The following is a 23,205-nucleotide window of genomic DNA, read 5'->3' on the forward strand; positions in this document are numbered from 1 at the left end:
CTCCCCAAAAGGGAGGGATTTACCGCCTCTGCGGGTAACCTGCTCCAGTGCTGCGCTACCGCCTAGGGAAAGAATTTTTCCTCATGTTCAACCTGAACCTCTGAAGCCACAGTTGTGACCATTGCCCCTTGTAATATTGCCCACTAATACCAGGAAGAGTTTGCGTTTGTGATCTTTGTTGCTGCCCTTCAAGTAGCTGCGTGCTGCTGTTACATTCCTCCTTTGCCTCCTCTTTGCCAAAGGAAGTCCGGCCCTTTCAACCTTCTCATTGTACAGTCCTGCCTCACTTATTCAGGTTCTCAAACTGTGCAAAAATGGAGTGGAGGCACTGGCTTCGTTGCTGGCCAAGAGTTTTACTCTTCTCTTGAAAAACAGCATGCACCAAAGTTACTGAAGCATTCCAACAGCAGACTTGGGAAGACAATATATCATCCGTTTATCTGTGGTTTATGCTTGGCAAGCATCCTTCCCTTCAGTGAAGGACAAAAATTAAGTTTTGCAGGAAAGCATAGATTTAGTGGTTGATGGCACATAACAGGAAAACTTCCTTTTTTCCCTCAATGTTGTATGAATTTTGAAAGACACAGGATTTTATGGATATCATTATTTTTAAATTGACCATCTGATGTAGTGCCGTGTTACACTAACTGCTTCAGGTGATGCTGTAAATCAGCAGAGATTTGTATGGATTGCATGTGTTATTCTAAAAACATCAATTTGACATTCTGACTTGAGAATTTAGGATCTTCTTACAAGATTTAATGGAATCCTAAATAAGATGCTTCAAAGGTGAACTTAATTGGTTTATGAAGTCTTGCATATATTACAAAACAAATCTATACCTGCTTTCTATGGCTGTATGTAGCTGTATTTGGGATCAGCTTGAAGGGCTGGATGAAAGCAAGGCTGAAAATGCTCATACCATAGTAGAAGCTGAATGCAACAGATCATACTGTTCATTTTCTTTCCTATTGCCTTTTTTTTCCCCTAAGCTTTTAAGAGGTTATTGTATTTATTTTGTGTGTGAGTCACCACCTCAGTCAGCTTGTTCAGGCTTTTGGAGAAAATATGATTGGATCAGAACATGCAGAAGATTTCAAATTACTGACATGGTCACTCCCATAACTAACAGGGTGTGCTGCCCTCAGCCTTTCAGAGCCATGGTAGTAGCTCATATGTGCCCCATTGTGCAAACTGAAAAAAACATGGAACGAGAATTTTATAATTTTCATGACCTTAGCAACATCATAGTGGATCAGATGAAAGGTTTGTCTTCTCAGGTAACCCGTTTCTTACATTTGCCTACAAATGTCTTCAGGAAACTATGCAAGAAACATCTCCTAGGATTCAATTTTTACTTCCAAGAGAGATTCCTTCCCCTCTGCAGTCAACATCTTAGCAACTTCTCAGAAGCTGCATATGAAGGGCCTGCTAAATAGTTGCCAGTGGATTAATCTTTCACAAATTCAATTCCTTTTTTTAATCCCCTTACACTTTTGATCTTCAAATCTTACATGGTAGTAAGGAACACAATTATTCATTATACAAAACCAGTTACTACCTTTTACATGCTGGTTGGTATTTTTGCTGGGTAGTCACTAGTTCTGGAATTAATGATGATAAATTTCTTATCTATATTTTGCTTTTTTAATATGGTTTTGAGCATGGTGATTTACACTCTTAAAAACTTAGGTAAGTTTTCAAGCACTGTTTCCTACAAATCGGTTTCTGATCCATTCTAGACGGACTATTGTATGCATAAAAGAAGCCATTTGATTTTTTTTCTTCAGCTATAACATTTTGCTTCTGTTTATAAGAGGCAAGCTCAAATTAGTATCAATTGTTTTCTTAAGGTGATAAATTTGTATTCATCATGCACTCTGTCTTGCATTAAAACCTGAGCGCTCAATATGACAGATCTGCACATGAAAATTGATTCAGGTTGTGCACATCTGTGTTAAATCATTTACAAGAATTTTTGAGTGAACAGTGTGCTGTGATGTTATTCGTTATTAAAATACTGTTGGCTCATCCTGTTGGAGCAATGGGACGTAAACGCCTAGAAATAAGCTTAGCATTTTGATAACTTTCTCATAATAAATTGCTCCATCAGTGTGCTGCATTTTATGACTGTCTGCACTGTAAATCTAGGGTGCAGAAACTAATAGAAATGTGAGACTTGGGATCAAAGTAAAAGTTTTGGAAAAAATCTCTCCTTCCACCTAGTACTTTGAAAATGGCATTGTCTGGTGCCGCAGTTTACCTGATGGCAAATGCTGTAAGCTTTGTCATTTGTCATAAGCTTGTCAACCTTTGCAAGTATGTCTCAAGAAACACCCAGTGATCTCCAGACTGGAATGGTGAAGATTACATGAGAATGGAGCTCCTCAGGGTGGGGCACATGCTGTAGTCTACCCCATCCGTTGTTTAAGCAGGTCAAGACAGTGCTTGGAAGAGCGTCGCTACCAGCATGGGACAGGCGTCACTGAATAATGAGATGGGATTATGCTGCAGACTTCATGTATCCAGTGCTCATGGGCATAACTTAGTGATGTCAAAATCTATTTTTCCATGCTGGTGTGTAAAGCTTGCCATAGATCACCAATATCGTCTCTGGGAAATGCACAGTAGCTGCTGCCGTGACATTAGGCATGCTTCATTTCTCTAATTGCTCTCCACTAGCTTGATGTTGGTGGATCCATTATCAAGAACTATTTAACTGAGGTGTGTTGTTATGGTAATTTACTCTTGGCACTGTAGCAATGTAGAGGTACTTATTAGTGTATTTACAGAGGTTGAATGCCTCTGACAGATCTGTGGGCCTTTTTGGTCTGTGCACAGGAGTGGGAAGAGAAGAGGTCTGGGAGAGTGTGGGAGGAGAGCTATTTCTCCAAGGTACCAAAGAACTGGAACAGTCTCTGCTAGCATTACCAGAGTGCCCAGAAACCCTGTATTTATCTGTGGTAAACACAGGATCCTTTGTTTTGAGGGTTTCTGGATGCTTACGGCTTTTCCATGCTTTTGCTTGGTCATTTTAAGATGTGTTATGGTTTTTGAAGCCTCTCATTGAACAGTAGGAAAACTGCTTCATGTTACCATGAGTATCAACTGAATGGATGGAATTTGCATTTAGAAGACTGATGACAAAATGCAGTAGCCTGATATCTAGGCTAGAAGCAGCTAAAAAATTACTTTTATAATAGCTGCTTTTTCTATTGTATATTTTTTGAGAGGCTGGAAGGAGGAAGAAGTTCAATTGCTAAATATTTGGAAAAACAGATGAGAAGGCTCTGTGAAATACTGTAATTTCCCAGGAGCCCAGAGATAGGTGCAGTCAGCTTTTGTCTAAAGTACAAGGGCCACATGTGAAGAATGAAAGGTGTATGCATCTAATATGAGTGGTTGTTTATACGGCATTTCTTAGAATTGTGACTTACAGCTTTCATTCTAGTATGCAGAGGGACCACAGTATTTTTATTATGATTTGTATAGGTTTTGTAAATTGTGTTGAATTCAGCCCTGTTTTCAATTTTTAAATAAAAAATAATACACCAAGCTGTGCGTTGTGAACCATACTTATTGTTGCTGAGCATGCTTGAAGTTCTTACCAAGTAGTATGAAAGCCCTGTGCTCTGGAAGGCCTCTCTTTCATCACAGCAGGTGGTGTTTCTATTCTCTGACTTGCTATTTCCTTGTTGTCCTCCTCTTTTTTTCCTTCTGTCTTCCCTCTTTATAAAACATTGTTATCTTCTTCTCTTTTGGAGCTTGGGAGGCTATCTGTACGTAAGACGGTAATGGCACTGGTGTTCAGTGACTGCATCTTTCTGTCCTTGTCACAGTCACTGAGGACCTTTAGGCTTCCTCACTAACCCACTGTTCTTTGGCACTCTTACTGATTAGCCAGGACTTCTGATGTGCTCCCACTGTTTGAACTGGCCTTCCATTTCAAATTCCTATCTCGAGTTGTACTAAGACCCTAATTTAGTGTTGGTCAGATGAGTCTGCACAGATTCATTTACCCATGGACCGGGCTGATGCAAAAGACATGGCTACAGAGTGATTGGATTTACTGCACAGACAGGCCTTCTGCAAGATGTGAAATCACGGTGCAAGGAATCAACCTGTACATAGTGACTTCTGGTCAGGATGGTCCTCAAGGGCCAAAGGGCACACGTATGCAGATTTACAGGCACGCATGTTACACCAGTAACGAAGGAGTCTGAGATACCTTAAATGGGATTTGGTAGATACTTAACACTTACCTTGGAGCAGATGTGGTGAACTCATCTCACATCTCAGTAAAATGACTTCAGAATGCCAGGTAACTCACATCTTAAAAAACGAATTTTGGATGCTGATGTCTACATTATCAAATAATATGTATTAAAATATGACACATTTCAAGAATAGACAAGTGCTGGACTTCCTGTTTTGTGGAATACTAGCTTAGAGCTGCACAACTTTTAAGCATGTGCTTAAAGCTAATGTATGAGGGTTATTTCAGGTTGCAATAATTTATTGGTATATTCCAACATTATTAAACAAATGAATTTTTTACACCTTTGAATTAGTCCCTTTTATGGTGTTTCTAGATCTTGTAATCTTTGTTTTACGATAAAGTGCAAGAGACCTTTTTGGGATTAATCCATTTTGTGGTACTTAAGAAAAATCCAATGCATGTGAGAAGCAATTGTTACATTCACTTTCCCAGAATTTTTTATTTGTGTGACTGTTGGGCAGAATTACCATGTCACTGGAGGAAAATATTTTGTTAATAGACTAATGTCAAATGCACTTCTATAGAAAATGAGTGCTTGCAACAAAATCATTGAGGTTTAAGAATGTTCTCGTTAGGTGTCTTTATGTGGACTGGGTAAACTATTTGGGGATTCTTTTGTCATAAATAGTGACAAGGGACCACAAAATATTCCAAGAACAAGCTATTGAGTATTTCAGTGGTATCTTAAGAGAAATAAATACTGTTATTTGCCTGGTACATTTCTTCTATTTTAATAGAGTTTGTTCTGTTATGGTTGAGTGTGTTATGATCTTTTATTTTAATAAGTAATTGTCTTTCTCTGTCATTTCATCCCCCTAGTCTCCAAATTCCTCCCAAAGTGCAGACCTATGCACTTACTTGTAGTCGGCATAATGTCCAATTCCTAAATTGGAAGCAGTGTAATCTCTATTGCTGTCAGTGGCTTCACAGGATGAAATAATCAAGAAAGGATTTTTCTTTGTTTGTTTTAAAGCTGAATTAGTTTCCTGTGATACAGAAGTGGGAATATCTTCTCCTGATATTGCTATTCAGCACTTTATTGTGAGTCCATGTCTCATGCCCATTAAATAAGTCTTAACTTCCAAGTGCATAATGCGTAAGATTACACTGGAGATGTTTGTTGAGGTTTGCCATCTCAACAGTCAAAACATAGTGTTTTGGATAAATAAATTCAGAAAACTTTTAATTGCCCAGTGGGACAGGATTGTTGGGTTGGCAGGGAGGGTGGGAAGGGTGAAATTTGCAAAGTATTTTACATCCAAGAATAAATATTCATACTATGTAGCAGAGTAGACAAAGATTCCATCTTTTGAAAGTAATAAGGTACAGTGTGATTTCTTAAAAATTGTAAATTATTATCTGAAATGTATACAACAAAGGCTGTTTCTGCAACACATGGTTTTGTACTGTGAAGGTCAAAGGAAGTTGCTTAAATGGTGGAAAGTATATCTCCCCTGCAGTCATAGCCTCAAATTATCCTGCCTGTGGCCAGGACTGCACAAGTTTAGGAAACTGTCATTCAACAGAAAAAAATCCAAACCAAACAAGCCAAATGCCCTGTAGAAAACATAAAGAAAATGCTTCTTTTTATATTATTTTTAGAATGCCTTTTATCATGATTGTCTTAGTCACTCAAGAGCAGTATTTCTCTGTGCGTATCTTAGGTCTCCAGACATGGAGTGTGCCCCTAATTAGTGTGGTAAGGGACATGTTGTGACAGGTAAGTGTACCTACACACAGGTGTTCAAAGCTGGAGGCTCTTCTGGTGCTGGATGTGCTGGTCCACAAGTAGGGCAAACCCCTGAGGAGAAACATAATTGAATACATTTGGATCTTGATATGATGTATAAATGTTTATAAGATGCTTTGTTAATACAGTGTGGGAGCCACGAGTTTATTCACACATGTCTAACTGTATTGCATTTGTTGCATGTTGTGTATCAGCACCCTATGACAGGCAGACATACCGTAGGACTGAGCTCTGTTGTCTAGTTGAGGACTATGCAGAGCCTCTACAGGCATGCTGAATTCTGATTTGGAAAGAAAAAGATAGTACCATGCTCTTGAAGGATAATTTCCTTTTACTGGCAATGGTAGCACCATCAGAGAAATGTTTTTCAGAAGTGTAGATCTAACATTTCTGAAATGCCTAGAGAGGAAGGTATTTTGTGGTTATAAATCTTTTGTCTATCAAAAAGTTGAGTCAATTGGTGTTTTCCTCATGAAAGTATCAAAAAATTAAGTAGTAGGGCTTGTCTTGAGTAGCTCCCACTGTGATTCTGGTGGTGTGCAGATACCTACGTCTGCTTATACCTGAAATACATAATCTAAGAATTACATTGCGCTGATCAGCTGGGATGTCTCATATGAAGATGTGGGGATTTATACTTTCAGGAGTTTCTCATTTCTTGAAGAAAGAGCTTTAGAAACATCTGTATCCTAAATTTCCTTCTTAAACCAGTGTGGTAGAAGGTACAAGTGTGGTAACATATGCATATGCTGCGTATATTTGATTGCTTATATACTTTGGTTATCATTTATGGCCTAAGAACAAGACTGGTTCCCGGTGCTGAGTTTGGTCTATAACATGGACCTTTTTGAGAAGCGGTGAGAGCTTACACAGTCTGTTTCCTTTTTCTCTTGTTTCTGCGTCAGCCCCACTCTTACGCTGGCGCATACATTCACACTGATGCACGCACATTTTTGCTGTTGCAATGCAGGACTGACATAGCAGCAAGAATGAGGGCGTGGAAATTCAGAGTCACAAAACCAAATCAGCAGCAAATGTAGCACTGGCAAATGTGGCCTCTATTGTCCAGTAAGTTCTTTTTTTCACTTATATATTGTACAAGTGCACAAAAGGCTTTAAAGGTGACTATAGTTTATTGTTAGTCTCTTTAGCAAGTTAAAGAATATGGTGTTTGGATAATTACAAGCTTTATGGTGGTCAGTAGATTTCAAGGTTAAATACTCAACCACAGAAGTTCAGTGCGTTCGAAGATATGCGTTGGGGTCCCCCCCTTGCCGTATATCAGTCATGCTTAAGAGTGGGGAAAAAAGCATTACTCCAAGTATAAAAATCTGCAGGAATGCTTTGTGCTTAGATGACTTGGTTAGTGATTAGTATTAGAACTGACAGACTAGTGTCATTTCATTTGGGGGGGTTATAATGTATTTTTTCCTCACAATGTGCTGCTCTAGAATTCAGCAACATATTGTAGAATTTAAAGTAAGTATAAAAACTGTCTGTCTTTACAATTATAACTTTGAGTGTGTCCCGATTTTGTGGCCTTTGGGAGTAAAGGGAAAGCTATACATAAACTAAATAAAAAAAGTTTCTTCCAAGCCTCTCATTGATCTCTCCTTGAGCCTTCTGCCTTTTTAACAACTGATAAGGGACTCTGCTGTTACGACACGTAAATAAATGTTCAGTTTTATGGGTTTTGTTGTATAGCAGTTCCTAATAAAATTGAGTGAAATTTATAGTAGATTCTATACAGTGGAATTAATTTGCATTGTTCTGACTCCTTACCTGAGAGAAATGCTAAAAAGAAGGAAGAGTTGCTGTGAGCCGCAGTGTGCCCTAAGAGAATGGAAGACAAAGAGATTGCAATATCAATGGCAGTTATTGCTTATCTCAGTGCAAATAAAGCAACTAGCATTGAAAATCCTGCGCAAATGCAGATCCTTTTCCCAGAAAATGTGCAGTTTAATTTGATTGAGGGCCCCAGCTACATTGGCAATTTGAAATGGAATTTGGGGCTTTTGATCTAATGCAGTTGGCTACTGGTGACTATTGCACCATTTAGCTATGATCATCTGGGTAATAGTCAAGATACATGTTACTAAAATAATGGTAGGAGCCATCGCATTTCTGCGTGATGCCTTGTAAAGCTGCTGCATCAGTCTTAGCATCTAGGTTTGTTAAGGCCTGGAAGCTTACAAAAGTCTGCTCATTGGGGATTAGTGCATTCAGATTAGGCCTCTTTCAACAATTGCCTATTCTGAGAATATGACTGTGTATTTTGGTGTTGCCAGCGCTGCTTAAGAGCCCACTGTTCCCATTGCTTGGTTTATCTAGAGGTTTGCCATTGTTACATAAGCATTGTTGTAAGCATCTCATGCTACTTTTCATTATGAAACCACTGCTATCCTATCAGGGGCTAAAACCGACAGAGATGGAGACAGCTGGTTGCTCTAACTACATGTCTTCCTGAAGAGTGTTAAGATGTCCTGCCCCCTCTGGTGGCTGCTCAATTCAAGACCCATAATTAAGATGAAAAATACAGTATTTCCCGGAAATGGAAATGGCATGTGCCACCCTTTGCTCCCTTCAGCCAATTCAGCTTTTAAAAGAGATCAAGTTGCAGGATGGGGTTAAGGGTAGGAAGTTACCTACCTTGGGAGGTAGTCGCATTGGAAGTTCCCCAGTAGCTTTGCAAGTTCGAAGCGGCAGAATGTGTGTTAACTTTCCAGTCATTTTTCAACAGCGTTTTGTGTTTATACTTAAATTTTTTTCTAGTGAGAGCACACTTTTCAGTTGAAGTCACTCTTAGCAACAAGATACTTTGAAGAAGTTTGCAAAATAAACAGAGAAAAACAATAGCTCTGTTTGGTGTGAGTTGCCTTTTTTCTTTTCTTTGCATGTCTTCCAGAGACAAGAGTGAATGTCTTAAAAGCTATTGTTTTTCTGCTTTGGTGGTCTTTTTGGCAAAAGCTTAAGCTATTCTAAGTTCGTGGAGCAACTGAAATAATGTTGTATCAGTTATTTTTCTCCTGATGGTTATGTTTATGTTTTCCTTGAGAAGAAAAAATGTTCTGTCGTATTAAAAGCAAACAAACAGAGAAGATAATTTTCCCATGCTTGAAGGGTAAGAGAATTACCAGTTAAAGAAACCTGACCCTTTCTAAAAGCAACTGGAACATGGCATTCCTGTCTGCCGATGAATCTTTGAATACTGAAAAAACGCGTAACGTGTCCATGCTATTGATGAAATATACACAGCACAATTTTGTAAATAAACATTAGATTTGCCAAACAGTTGTGGTATGAATAGCGGATCTTTGCGTCCTGATGTTTTCCTTGATTCTTCTGCAGTGCTTAAAACTTGGTGCCAGTCTTCCCAACCTCAGCCAGGAGTGTCTGACTTCTTCCACCTCATCTGCTCCACCTGCCAGCTCCTTGACTTCTTGCACTGTATCCTGCTGCTGAACAAGGATAATATATTTCTCTCTCACTGGCTGTATTTGTATAAGGGCAGCAAAGGTTTTGTAAAGAGTAGATGCTAGTATGAAGTGGAGAAAATCTCTTTAAGTCTGGACTGTGGGAGGTTGGAGGACGGTCAATTCTTACATTTTGAGAAACTGCAGGTCTCTGGCTATGCAAGTTGTGGATTGGAGGACAGGCAGCAAGAACTTTTTTCTGTCTGTGGAAAAATCATCTCTGTGGTGTGTGTCTGTGCTATCTGAGCTATCTGAAATAGCTGGCAAAATCTGCAGTAGTAAAATTAAAGAGATGGTAGCACCACACCACCTCTAGGATAGTTGTCAGTAAATCGAGGACAGATCTACCATGCTAGCGCAAAGCCCGAACTACAGCCTGTTCTCCTCTGTCTGGTTAGGGAGATGATGCTGACTTTCAGGAACAGTTCATTAACCAAAATAAACTTAGAATCAAAACAATCCAGTTCTCTAGCTTGTGAGTACTAGCAACTAGCCTATTTGACTACAGCTACATACACAATAAGGAATTGTATTGCTTTAGCAATGCAAGGATAGGGAGAATAATACTGGTGTCTCATCAGTGAAAGCTTGTGTCTGGAAGGTAGCATCTGTCACTGGAAGTGGAATTTTTTTCCTGTAAATTTCTCGTGAGGAGTGTGGACTGCCTTGATTGTTCATTGTGCATGGTAGTGCAGCAAATATTCAATGTTTGCTCTAATCTGACATGCAGTTTTGTCTTCTAGAGTTTAGAATTGAAGGATATAGAGTATTGTGCTAGAAAGACATCACATCCATTAATGTTTTATAGCAATTTATGTCTTTGATATAGAGGAAAATCTGTAGTGCAGGATTTGATTTTCAGATCTGTGCATCTATATGGTCTTCTTGCTTATTTCTGTTAGAAAATATTACAAAGAGAGGTCTTAATTGTTGAAGTAACATGTATAGAGTAAAAGAGAATCAGCTGTGGGCATGCACTTTTGTGACCCAACTTTTGAAAGCCAATGATTTGGCTGCAGAATGCACGGATGGGAACTGCATGTGTGTGTTTAAATGTAACATATATATATATATGTGTGTGTGTGTGTATAGATTTAAGAAAAAAAAAAAAAATTGCCTGTTACTTCTGGGCTTTCATATTCTAGAGGTGTGTGACATCACTTGAATTGGTGCTTGTATGTAATGCCAAAATAGCATCTAGAATTGCAAAATTTAAGAACTAAATTGAAAGATTCAGATCTTTGAGTTTCTTGTTACACTTGATACTAAATCAAATTTAAAAGATTACATTCACAATAATCTTAAACAGGTGCAGGTTTTATTTCTGCTTTAAAATGCCAAGTGTGTGCTTGTAGGTTTACATTTCCCTTTTTAATAAGACCAGTGTACATGTGGATGATGTGCTTTCACTAAGTTTAGCGGTAAATAAAATGTGTAAAAACAAAGGTAATATTTCCTGTTTCAACATTTCCATAAAACAAAAGGAAAAAGGGAATTGCATTGATTTCCTGAATGAGCAGGTTGCAGCGGTGTGGCCAGGCTGTGGTGGATCTGCCAACTGGACATGGGCTGAGGGGGAGAGCTCCCAGACACTGCGTTTACATGTGCTCTGACTCTTTTTCTTCCTTCTCACTGGTTTATTCACACGATCTTTTTAGAAGTGGGAAGGTTTTGTCTGAATACTGTTAGATTGTGGCTGCATACATAACAGGGAGCATGGATAACAAGCAACAGATGGCAAGCCAATTTCAGTAGGAAGTCCTGCCTTATTTTTTTTCAGTGCTCATAGGTAAGGAGGGTACATGAACAAATGGTAAGGGTGAAAGGAGCCTTTCTGTGTGTGTTTGAAAACTGTTACTGCAACTCTGGTTTGAGCTATGCCATGCTGTTTCTAGCTAACAGAGTAGCACATGGTGGGATGAAATGGAGATCGCTGTGACTCAGAAACACAGTAAATTATACACTGTGTGGCTATGACAGCTCAATAGGAGCACCTATGGATGGAAAAAGCATTAAATACTTTGTGCGCTGTTGACATGCAATAATTTTTTACTATATCAATGAAAACATAATCAAATGAGCACATAAAACTTGGAAACTATTTCTTCTGTACATGAGATAAAACTACACAAACAAATGTGTGCTATTAAGAGAATAAATTTTATTTCAAATGCAGAGTTTTAAGGTTAAAAATACAATCTGTGAGTATGAAAATTTTTTTAGGAAGACTTATTTTTCTGTATAGACAAGCTTTTCAGTGAAGTGTTTACTAACACAGGAAAAATAGTTTTCTCTTTAAAATATACACAGATGGAATCAGAAGCAAAATTACTGTGGTCAGTGGAGATTATATATAGCTGTAAGAATATCCTTCTAGTTGCACGGTGGATCTTTCTGTAAGAAATTATTAAAACCCCCTCTAATTTTAGAATATATGTATTTTAGGAGGACACAAATCTCAATTACCTCTTTCAGGTGGTTCAAAAGTCATGCAGTAAGAGATATTCTGGACTTACAATATAACCGGTAATATGTGAATTCTAGTAACACAACACAATGGTTATTTTGTAATGCTTGTATGATAATCTTAACTCTTAGGAGAAGTATTTTATACTTTGCATATCGGAGCTTTCAAAAATAAAAACTTTTAGAAATGTATCCTGGGATGGCTTTAGCAATTGATAAATTGTTCAGTAAAAGAAGTTTGTCTGAGTTGATATGATTGTACTATGTAGATTTTTATTTGTGGGTCAATCTCATTAGTGCAAATAATCTACTTGAAATACTTACAGGATAAACAAAATCCTTTCTAAAAACACAGAAAGATTGAGTATCTAGAACACCCAGAAGTTGAAGAGTTAATGATGGGGCTGCACTGGATTCAGTGTATTTGCAGATGTTGCTGCAACCAACTGCTGATTTTTCTCCCATCCTGTCAGGGAACTCTGCCAGCCGTGATTCATGGAATGATTTTTTTGCGCTGAGTAATCTGTGGTTTTTCTTTTTTCCTCTTTCCTCTCCCTTATTTTTACCCTAAACTAAAGTCCTATTCATTTCAGCTAAAGGGAGGGGAAGATTCCAAAGCATTAATACAAAACATTAAATACACTGTGTTTTGAGTAGAGGAGTTTTAACAAACTTTAAACTTGCAGTAATTTTACTTGGTCTCAGGCAGAGTAGTCCAGTGCAGAAAAACAGTTTTATAACACAGTCAGCTTTTGGTTTTGCTAGTCATACAGTGTCACAGTTCTTTTAAGACTTCTGTATTAGTATTGCTAAAGAACATACAACTTTTGTGCTGATATTACGGCTTTTTTCTCACAGATCGCTCTGAAAGAAATAAACCAGACTGCCGGTCCTCAGGGTAAGAACCATATTTCTGTATTTATTCTTCCCTTCTTTTCCTTTTTTTCCTTATTTTTTTCCTTTTATGGGATGAACTAGGAAATTAGCCAGAAAAATAAAAATGCCATTCTTCTACTTCTCTGTTTTGGTAGCAGTAATGAAATACCAAAATAACTTCATGTTAAAGGTAATTGTTTTATATTCCTTGTGGGCAAAGTTTTCCAAGGAATTAACGGGGCTTACTACATTGTAGATGTGTGCTCTTAAAATCCAAGGGCTTGTTTATGTATCACGTACAGGATTGTTTGGTAAAACCGTAGTTTAAGACAAGAAGCTGTCGTGACTCTTGCTTCTTTGGACTGTTTGCTTCTGTAGCAAGGAAAATAATTCTTGGCTTGGTCAAGAATAGTAACACTTTATTATTTATTCTGTTAAGTCTGATCCCTTCATACCTAAGGTTTCAAAACTGAGAGAAGCAAACAAATGGGTATTAAACAAAACACACACACACACAAACGTTTTGTCTTTATTTAGAATTTCCATCAGCAATTGCCATGAGCTTCTAAGCTATTGATTTGCAAGGCCACATTTTCCCTTAAGCTTCTGAATAATCTGTACTTCTCCTTCTTATCCTCTCGGTGTCTAAAAAATCTCTTTCTCTTTTGCCTTGTTTCCAAACTCTCCCTATCAGTTCTCCACCAGGGAGTAGGATCTTGTCCATATCCTGTGGTGGATAATGGGATTTTAATGAAGTAAAGTGATAGAGCAGACCAGCTAACACTGGCTCTCCCGCTCCTTTGTGAAAAGCCTTTCCAAAGGATGCCCCTGCTGTCCAGCCTTCTGACATGACATGACGTGACCTTTTCATTTGGTTTTTACAGTCTGATTTTTTTGTTTGTTTGTTACATTTTTACAGTACATTTTTATAGCTAGAAGAACAGAGGGAACTGCAGCCTCTTCCTATAGCACAGTTGATGTGTTGTATCTACTGTGTCATGTGATGGAAGAGAGTATGCTTTTCCCGTCCCTCCCATATCTGCAACAGCACTGTAGCTGTTTGCAGCAGTGTGTTTAAGTTGCAGGGGAGTATTGCCTTTGTCTTTGATTACTTATATCTACTTAAAACATCAATCACTGTATTCCCTTTTATAATTAAAAATACTTAACTTTTTTCTTAAAATGATGCAGTTACAGTTTACATGTTTGAGCTTTCATTAGATCATGTCATATTACAATAATGTCAAGTAAATCCAAATCATTATCAAAAGGAAATCTAATTTAATCAAAATGTTTAGTTTAAGGTTGAAACAGTTTCAGTCTGTTCCTCTTTCTTCTGGCTGGTCCTTCCCACCAGTACCTTTTTGCTCTGGAGTATATTTTAGAAGTTCTAATTTGGAACCAAAAGCAAAGTAAAATTTCAGATTTTTTCCATGGAATTGGAATTTCAAATGTGGACCAGCTCTGACAATAAAATACCGCCCTAAATTGTCTGGGTTACAGATTCCAAATTCTCACATGGAAAGCACAGAGAAATTAATAGTATAATGTAGGTTGCTCATAAAGTTGAGAAAGATGCAGCTTTCAATAGTCTTTCATTCCTGTCAGTACTGCATGTGCTTTCTAACCGTATCTACGTATCTTCTCCCCCTTCTCATTCTCACTGGTCATTGTGTTGTGATAGTTCTGCTTCCCAGGATGAGCTATGAGGAAGAAAAGTCATTGTTTAAAGGGAAGTGTGGTTTGTGCGTGTCTTGCTGCTGCTTCTAGGCTAGAGCAGGAGCAGCCTGCCTTACTTAGATGACGTACTCTGCTAATAGATACTGCTACTCTCTCTGGTTCATCTCTCATTATAGTTGGAAGCGTAATTCTGTGGTGACAAATTGCTGGGTGAGATTCTTATCCCCAGTTTGGCCATATCAAGTCTGGGAGAAGAGCTGCAGCTGCGTGAAAACCAGAGCCCCTTGCTGTAAGAACTGAGGGAAAACTAAGTAGTGAAGTATGTAAGACTCAATTAAAGTGCCAAGCACACTTCTTTTGTAACATGGGCAGTATTTCAGAGCTGTTTGAGTTCCACTGGGGACAGTTTTACGGCTTATGCCATTTTATGATGAGCTACTACACCCATGACACTTTCCTCTCTGGGGGCAGCTCATGACAAGGGAAAGAGAAAATACAATGGCTCAGAGGCATCTTGTCTACTTTTTCCTTAAGCTGCATGTTGTGGGATGCATCTTTTAAAAGTGCAACATACCATTCCGCTTGTGATCTAAAGTGGAACAAAAATGACCCTGCAGGTCCTTGTACTTGGACTCAAGGTCTAGTAACAAGAATTTCTGCACTAGAATCACTATAAAATAATGAAGGTGGACACGAGAATACTAGCTGACCAGATGAAGACATATACAATGAGCCTTAAGAAAGGTGGATATCCTAAGATGAAATAGCGGGTATAGGTTTTTCCAAGAGAGCCAGAGAAGTAGAAGTTTATTTCATACAAAGCCCTGGTGAGATCTTGCCCAGAAGTCTGTCCAGTCTAATCACAAATGTGGAACTCTAGGATAAGAAGAGACAAAAAAAGCCCAAACACCACCACCACCAACTCCTCCTCAGGCTCTGTAAGGTTAAGTTCTAGTCTGGAACATGGTCAGCTTAATAAAAAGATCACATGACAATATTTCTTGTGATTGCAGGGGTCTAAAGCGTGTCCTTTTCAACACCATGTTCTTACATGTTTCTGTGTATTTCCAGATCAGCTTGTGCTTGAGTCTTTGCGGTATTAGGGATGAAGAGCTCATACAATGAAACAGGAACAGTTTTAAAACATAGCTTGGACATAATTCATTTGCAATGAGAAGCATGTAAAAAACTGTTCTAGATAGAACAATATATAACTGGTCTTTAGTATAGTTCCTTTTATTATAGGATGATGCCATTTAGATAATGCAGGGTGAAACATATTTATAGCGCTATCAAGAACTCTGACAAATATTCTAGTTTTCTTACTAGCGTATAAAATGTTTAGTATGGGAGAAATGCTACAGGAAGGTGGAGTATTCTGAGTGGTGATACCGGGATCTAGCATGACACCGGGAAGAAATTTGGGGAGCAGATGAATCAAAGACCGTAGGTAATAGTTTAAAAGGAGGGAAACAGATACTAGATAATGCTTACAAAATGTGCATTAATACACTATCTTTTGCCTCTTTTGGCAATTAGCAACCATCTGCCACACAGGAGAGTTTAAAAGTGAGGAGTAGCAGAACAGGGCCTTCGTGTATCTTTTTCATGTACTGCTCTGAACTGATTTTTTTTGTTAAATATTAGCACATTAGTAAGATCAAAAACAGATGTTCCCTGAATCCAAATAATACCTATTGCTAGGTTAAATTTTTATCAAGAGACATTTAATTTCATGACCTAATATTAACCATACTTCAGTTGTTATATTTCAGACAGTATTAAAAATACATATTGGCAACAGTGATCTGTAATTACCATTATTTCTTGATTTTACTGTCAGGTTACGCACTGTTGGCTCTGATAGCTTCAGGTCATGCACTGCTGTAACACAGGTCAAGTAGGTCAAAAGAAGTAGACGCTGTAGTCTTATGCCTCTAAATGTTTTCAAACTGAAAATTATATGATAGTAACAGAATAGAAGAATTCAGGCATCCACATGTTTGCAGTTAATCCCTTAACATGAGTAAAGCTCATAGAAGGAACTGGATTAATTTCATTATGCTTTTTTTTTTTTCCTTTGGGGTAAGGATTATGGATCAAAAAATCCTGAAACAGAGTCTTGTAATGTGATATAATTCATTGCAGTTGCCTTGACCTTGGAGATGAGAGGGTGAAGGTAGCTAAACACTGCAACAATATATTGAGAGATTTAGTAGCATATCAATCACTAGAAGTCAAGTAAGAGATCTTGATTTTTAAAATCTAGGAGTCTACTGTGAAAACTTGCCCTCAAAATGGGGAGGGGGAAGAAAATATTTAGTTCATTTCTAGAAATAGATTCTAGGTTTTACTGAGATACAGTCTACCTGCTGATTGTAATGTGCTAAAGTTCTTTTACAGCTGGGCGCCTTCATTTCATTCAGCTAAATTGGGCTTTTTTTTTACATCAAGTCAACAATACAAATACACACAACCCTTCTTTTGTTCCTTTATAAAGAAGCACTTGAAGTGGCTGATCAAAGGGGCTGCAGATCCCTTCAGTGAGGCTCTGGTAAATCAAGCTGTCATTTTTATGAATGATATTTTGTATCTTACTTTAGTTTTAGTTTTTTTTATGTAGCAGAATTCCATTAATGAAAGCTGCTCTGCATTTCTCTTTCCTCTGCTATACAATGTTGATCTTGCGAAATTGTGTTTAATAAATACTGCAGTAATGGTCTGACTATATCTTAAGAATGTGTTTTCCCAGATCATCTGTGAAGCCTGAAAGACACCTTTTAATTAAGATCTTAAGCCTTTAACAGAGCATAAAGGGAGTCTTAAGGCACAAGCCTGAGAACATAGTGGAACTGTCCTTGCTTTATAGTTAAACTGATGTGCTTTTACAAATCAATATGCTTTTGAGGTCTTGAGAAAACAGACAGTAACAGGATTTTCTGTGTTGTAACCATTACGGTCAGTCTGCAGTCAGTCATTTAATAACTCCAGCTTTGCATATCCAAAGGGGAATATGAGAGTCCTTCCTTCTGCTGCAGAAATCTTGCTGGCTCCTAACCGCTGAAGCCTGGGGTTCTAGTTTGAAGCCTCTCGCAAATTGCTGCTGACATTTGTGCACATAACACTGTGAGTTGTTTTGTCGTCAGGAGTAATTTCACTGCTAATTTGTCCACTGACAATGTCTGCATTACCTTGTCAATGCAGCTGTTCCACACAGGAAAGTATCAGGCTTTTGCCCATCTAGATCTGTATACAGATCTGAAGTTTGAGACTTTGAACCTTGCTGACACTCCATCTGAAAAAGAAGGGTCGTGTGTAGAAGAACGAACGAATGTTGGGGGGATGACACTTGTGTTACTGTTACATTCTTATTCTTTATATTTAGCTTTTACAATTTTTAAGGCTCAGGAGTAGCAGGTTACTCTTAGTCTAAGCATAATTTTTAGGTTGTGAAAAGAGGAATGTTCTGCTTTTGTACACGCCCAGTAGGTCAGAAGTTGATACAGTAAAATGTATCTAGTCTCCTTCCCAAACCCTTGGGATGCAGTTACACAATTGCCCTGAGCCGGGCTAAGCCTGTGCCACTCCAGAAGGAAGGATCTCATTCCCTCCTTTGGGCCGTTATCAGTGCTCATGTGGTTGGTTAGATCAGAAGACTGATCTCCAGGGGAAAAAATAGCTGTGTCTCCACTTCACAGATAAAGCAGGTTCAGGAGAGGGGGCCAGAGTGATTTCTTGCAAGTTGCACAATAAATCAATGGCAGAGCTGGAGGCAGAAGCTGGGTGTCATGACTTCTTGTTGGTACCTAAAAAGTAGGATCATATGGCTCCATTTTTTTCGTTCTGAGAGGTAGATTTTGGGCTCAGTCACTCGGAGCATAGTGCAATCCCACTGGTTAAGTGTGGATTTAAACTGGTGAAACTTGAGATTGGAATCTGCTTATGTGTCTTTCTTTTGTTTATCATGTGTTTCTGGTCAGCAGCACATGCTGTGCATGTCAGAGGTGTTCCTCCTGGGAACAGAATAAGCTGGAGCAATTTTGTGCATTATATTTGACAGCTTCTTTGCCACAATAAATCATTATGTTTAATTTATTCTTTGCAATGTTAATTTTCCCTGCTCAGTTTATACTTATCTGTAAATGAGGAAAAAAAAATCAGAGGTAGAGCAGAGGAATAAATGGCAGATTGGTTCAGCTTAGTTGTTGGCACTTACGGATCGTGTGGGTATCTAGAGCCTGTTGCTGCGGGTGTTTGTTTTAATGCTGCCAATTCATCACTGATGCGTTGGGGATTTTTGGCTATTCATCTCACAGATAGCGGTAAAGAGTTACTGTGAAGGGTGCATCCTAGCCAGCCTTCCAGATTCCTTATTCCTAAACAGAGAAGAGGGATTTTATTTTTTTTTTTAATAAAAGAGCGCTCTGTTCCTGGTTTCTGCAAAGGGAATTTTGAAGGACTGTTTGCTTGGTGCCCTGAACAACTCCTTCTGTTGCCTGGGCTGCTCTCCAGTGCTTATGCTGATTCATAATGGAAAATAACGCTGAGAATGAGGTGGTTGTTGAAGAAATAAAGAGAAAAAGGTTCACCCTCCTTGATGATCTTACAGGTTTTTTCCAACCTTAATGATTCTGTGATTCACTGAAAGAATTCAGTGCTTCTTTGAGCATCTTGTGTACATGAGCAAGTTTCACTGTCCCATCACCTTTTGGAGGAGACTCCTGTAGAAGGTCCTGAGGACCGCCCAGACACAAGGCCACTCTACTTGTGCCTTAGGAGAATTGTCTGGGGCATAAACAACCATGATAGACCTTAGTTCTAGAAAAGGTGGTTTCAGGAAGCTCACAATTACACATCACAGTTGTTTTTTTTAATCATGGAGCTTTCCTTCTAAACATAATTTTGAGAAGATTTCACTTTTTCCCTATAAAATGGTAATAATTCTCTTTAAAACAATCATATGGCTTTGTATTTTAACCCTGCTCTGAGGTGGATGGAAGATGTGGGGAGAACTGGAATTCTCTGTTTATAAGTAACATGTCGTGGGCCAAATTAATCAGTCATGGTTATAATTCTGCTTCTTTATGATTATTCTTTTTTCTCCTCAAGACATTTCAATGACAAATAGAACATGACATTCATCTGGTGGATGGGAAAGTGGGCTGGAAGAGAATTCTTTCTGAAGGTATTTGTAATAGTCTCAAAGAAAACAGAAAAAGAGGAGCAGATGCTAAGGGAAGCCTATGGGATATGTGTCAGGGCTGAGGAGGCAGACTCAGCAGGTTGTAAATTTCCAGTTCAGAAGTAGTAGTAGTTTGGTTCTCTCTGAAAGAATTTTGTGTTGATATTTTAAGAGTGCTGGAGCTGATACTTGAGCTTTGGTTTATTTCCCTAAGAATTTGTGTAGGTTTCTGTCTAGGCTCAGGTCAGTATCTACATTTTCCTTCACCTCTGGAATTTGAGTGGGAGAGGTCAGTTTGCGGTTATATTGTGTTCCACGGCCTCTCACTCTGATGTGCACAAGAGAGAAGAGATTGTTACTTCTACCTTTTCTTCGTTCTCTCTTTCTGTACTGCTCATCTCCTTTGCCCTTTCATTGTAAGTTATTCTTCGGTGTCTGCAGATCATTCTAGTATAGGTAATTGGTTACCTTAAGTAACATCTGATTTGGCAGCTTGAACGTTGAAATGATTGATCAAGTACGCTGTCAAAGCATGTTACAGTTGCATCCTCACTATATCATGGAGGAAAAATATTCCTAGTGAGGATTGTCACATTGATAGTTTCTTCCTTCTTACTGTATTTCTGTCTAATGCCTGCTGTGCAGTTTGCACAGCTGTACTTCAGGCTCTGATCCTGTCATTTGTGAGACATTGCATTTCTGATTTTGCTACAGAATTTCTCTTTTCAAAAGAGGTATTTTGCTCAGTGCAGGTATCGCCATTTGAATTTAGGCCATGTTTACATATGTGATTTGTCCTAGTTTTGGCCATCTGTGACAAACCACAGGCTCAACTGAGCTAGTACTAGCCCTTAGTATAGACAAGGATGAGCTGCTTTTGCATCTGTTTCCAACTACTTCAGCTTCAGGAAGAGAACTAAGATTCAGTGGTACAAAAAGTCATGTTGCCTCTTCCCTTGGAGGCTACAACCAAGGCAGGTCACAGGCAGGTCCCTTGCTACAGAGGACTGAAATGAGACCACACAACCCTAAATGTGGAAAGTATTCATGTAGTGTGGTCTTTATAAGTATGCATAGTCACATCTTAATTTTGGGAGAGTTGTTACGAGAGGTTTGTCATCTGTTCTGGGTATGGTGGACATTCCCATCTCCTGAGGCTTGAGGCAAAGTTTGGCTTCTAATTAAACAGAAGGTGCAAATCTAATCATAGTGTTCCAACCACAAACAATGATTACTTTGTTAAATCTCTCTTTTGATCTACAACATAATATCTAGTTCAAGTGAAAGAAGTACATCAGTGATCTCATGTTTTATTAAGCAATATTTTTGCTTGGAATAAATGCTTAGTGGAAAGAAATAGCTTTGATTTTACTATTATAATTCTTCTATTCTGTGTCATCTGGACTTCTGATTCCCCATCCCCTCACACACCGGCATCTGATACAGTATTAGTTCAAACAATCATGATATCATTTTATGATTGGACCAGTTCAGGAAGTTTCCCTCCTCTCCCAAGAGCACAGTTCCTTTTGGGCAACTGCTTTTAAGACCATTGTGTTGTTTCATTACCTTGTTTCCACTGCCCCTTCTAAAATACCAGGTCTATGAATAGCTAAAAGCATGTAGTGCTCCTGGCAGGTGAAGGTTGGACAGCTAGGAAGGAAGAGAACAGTATCACGGGACAAGTAGAGTAATGACAGCTGCAGGAGAGGCTTTCTCACTACACTTTACTGGTGTATAGAACAGAAGATTATTTGCATTACTGCCCAATCTGTGTTCTTCCTTCTGAGGCTGCTGACAAGGAAATGTGTTATGTTAAATGAACATTTTACAGCATGAACAGACTACCAATGCTTTCTGTTAATAACAGCATTTATTTTTTCCACCTAGGGCAGATCTGAAATGATGACACAGTTCTCTGTATTTCCTTTAATTACTGTTCCCATACTGTCTTTTGTAGGTTTTTTTAAATTACATCTGTTAGTATTTGAATTGATAAAATGCACTTCTTAGTGTGGTAACTGCCTTGCTGCAGGTGCTAAACAGGTATTTTTCTTAGTGTAATACAGATGTACTTGAATGGTGATATAAAACAAAATCACTAATGTTCTTGGAGGGTGTAAAATAGAAATTGCCAAGATTATTTTCATGTTAAAAAAAAATTAGGATTTTCAAATGTCTTTAAAAAGTAAACTACCCAAGATTTGTTCTTTTATCTTAAGATTTATCTTATTAGAACAACTGAAGTAACTGGAAAAAATGGTGAAGCTTTCAGACAGGCGACCTCCTTCCATCCTGAAAGACAGCAAAGGGTGTAAAAATGGCCTTTGTGGAGCAGACTAAAAGTCCACCTATTCCGGTATTGTTATTCTGGCTTTGCTTATGTGTGAAGTAGAAGCCTAAGGAAGAAGATAAGGAAAAAACAAGTGTGCATTGGAAGGTATCCATGCATTCTGTCAGCATCCAGATTTCTGTGGCTCGGGGCCTCTGAGAGAGGTGATGCTTTGTATTTAATAGCCCTCAATGGGTTTTCTGTAGGTTTTTCTTTGAACTCATACACACTTTTAGCACCCACAGTGTTTTGTGGCAAGCAGTGTCACAGCTTAACCTTGTGTTGCATGCTGAAAAGTCTCTTTGACTCTTTCGAACTTGGTGTCTGCCAGTTTTATATAATGGTTTCTACGCCCTGTAGTGTTAAGAGACTGAGCTGTCATTCCCTATAGCTTTGCTGCTTCCCGAGAAAGTGAAAATGCCATTGTTCTGGGTTTAAATAGATTGTGTTAATCAATTAGAAAGTCTTAAGGAAAAGGTCACTATTACTTTTGGAGACCCAGAGGCATGTTAGCAAGGGGAGAGGGGGATAAGGTTGTTGGCTGACATGAGAAGGACAGGAACAATTTACTGCCTTTGGAGTTAAGGGCATTGCTGAGACTGGAGGTTAGAGAAATTACCTGTTATGTTATCTGAATCCAGAGCCTTTAAGCTGCACTGGAGATTTTTTATTTTAAATTATTTTCTAAGCCTGTCTTTGTAAATATTTGGGATCAAGGGTCAGAGGTCAGAGATGAAGTGGTTGTTAGGAGAGAAGTGTAACTCCACTGATCCCTGTTTTTTCTGTTCTCTGAGTTGCCTGAGTAAGCTGAACCTGATACTTTGTGGCTCTTAATTTCCTCTGTCTAATTTACCTGATGGCATATGGTGCATTGATTGAAGTGCGTGGATGAGCATGTGAGAGAGCTATGTGTTTTGGGGATTCTTATAGGCTAGGGAGGGTCATTGATTTCTGTGGCTGTGAAATGTTTTGGCAAGGTATTTCTTATGACTGTTGCTCTGGAAAGGTCTGGTTCAATCTGTTCTACAAGGTGTTTGTTTCTGAAGCTAAATTTAGTTGAGTGGGGAAAGGTAATGATAGTGATTATTTCTTCCAAGCTATAACCATCCATTAGAGGCTGCAGTATTTACTGATTTGCCATATAATTTGAGGTCCATGATGTTGTAA

The sequence above is a fragment of the Gavia stellata genome, chromosome 5, assembly GCF_030936135.1.
Source record: "Gavia stellata isolate bGavSte3 chromosome 5, bGavSte3.hap2, whole genome shotgun sequence".
Taxonomy (NCBI): domain Eukaryota; kingdom Metazoa; phylum Chordata; class Aves; order Gaviiformes; family Gaviidae; genus Gavia; species Gavia stellata.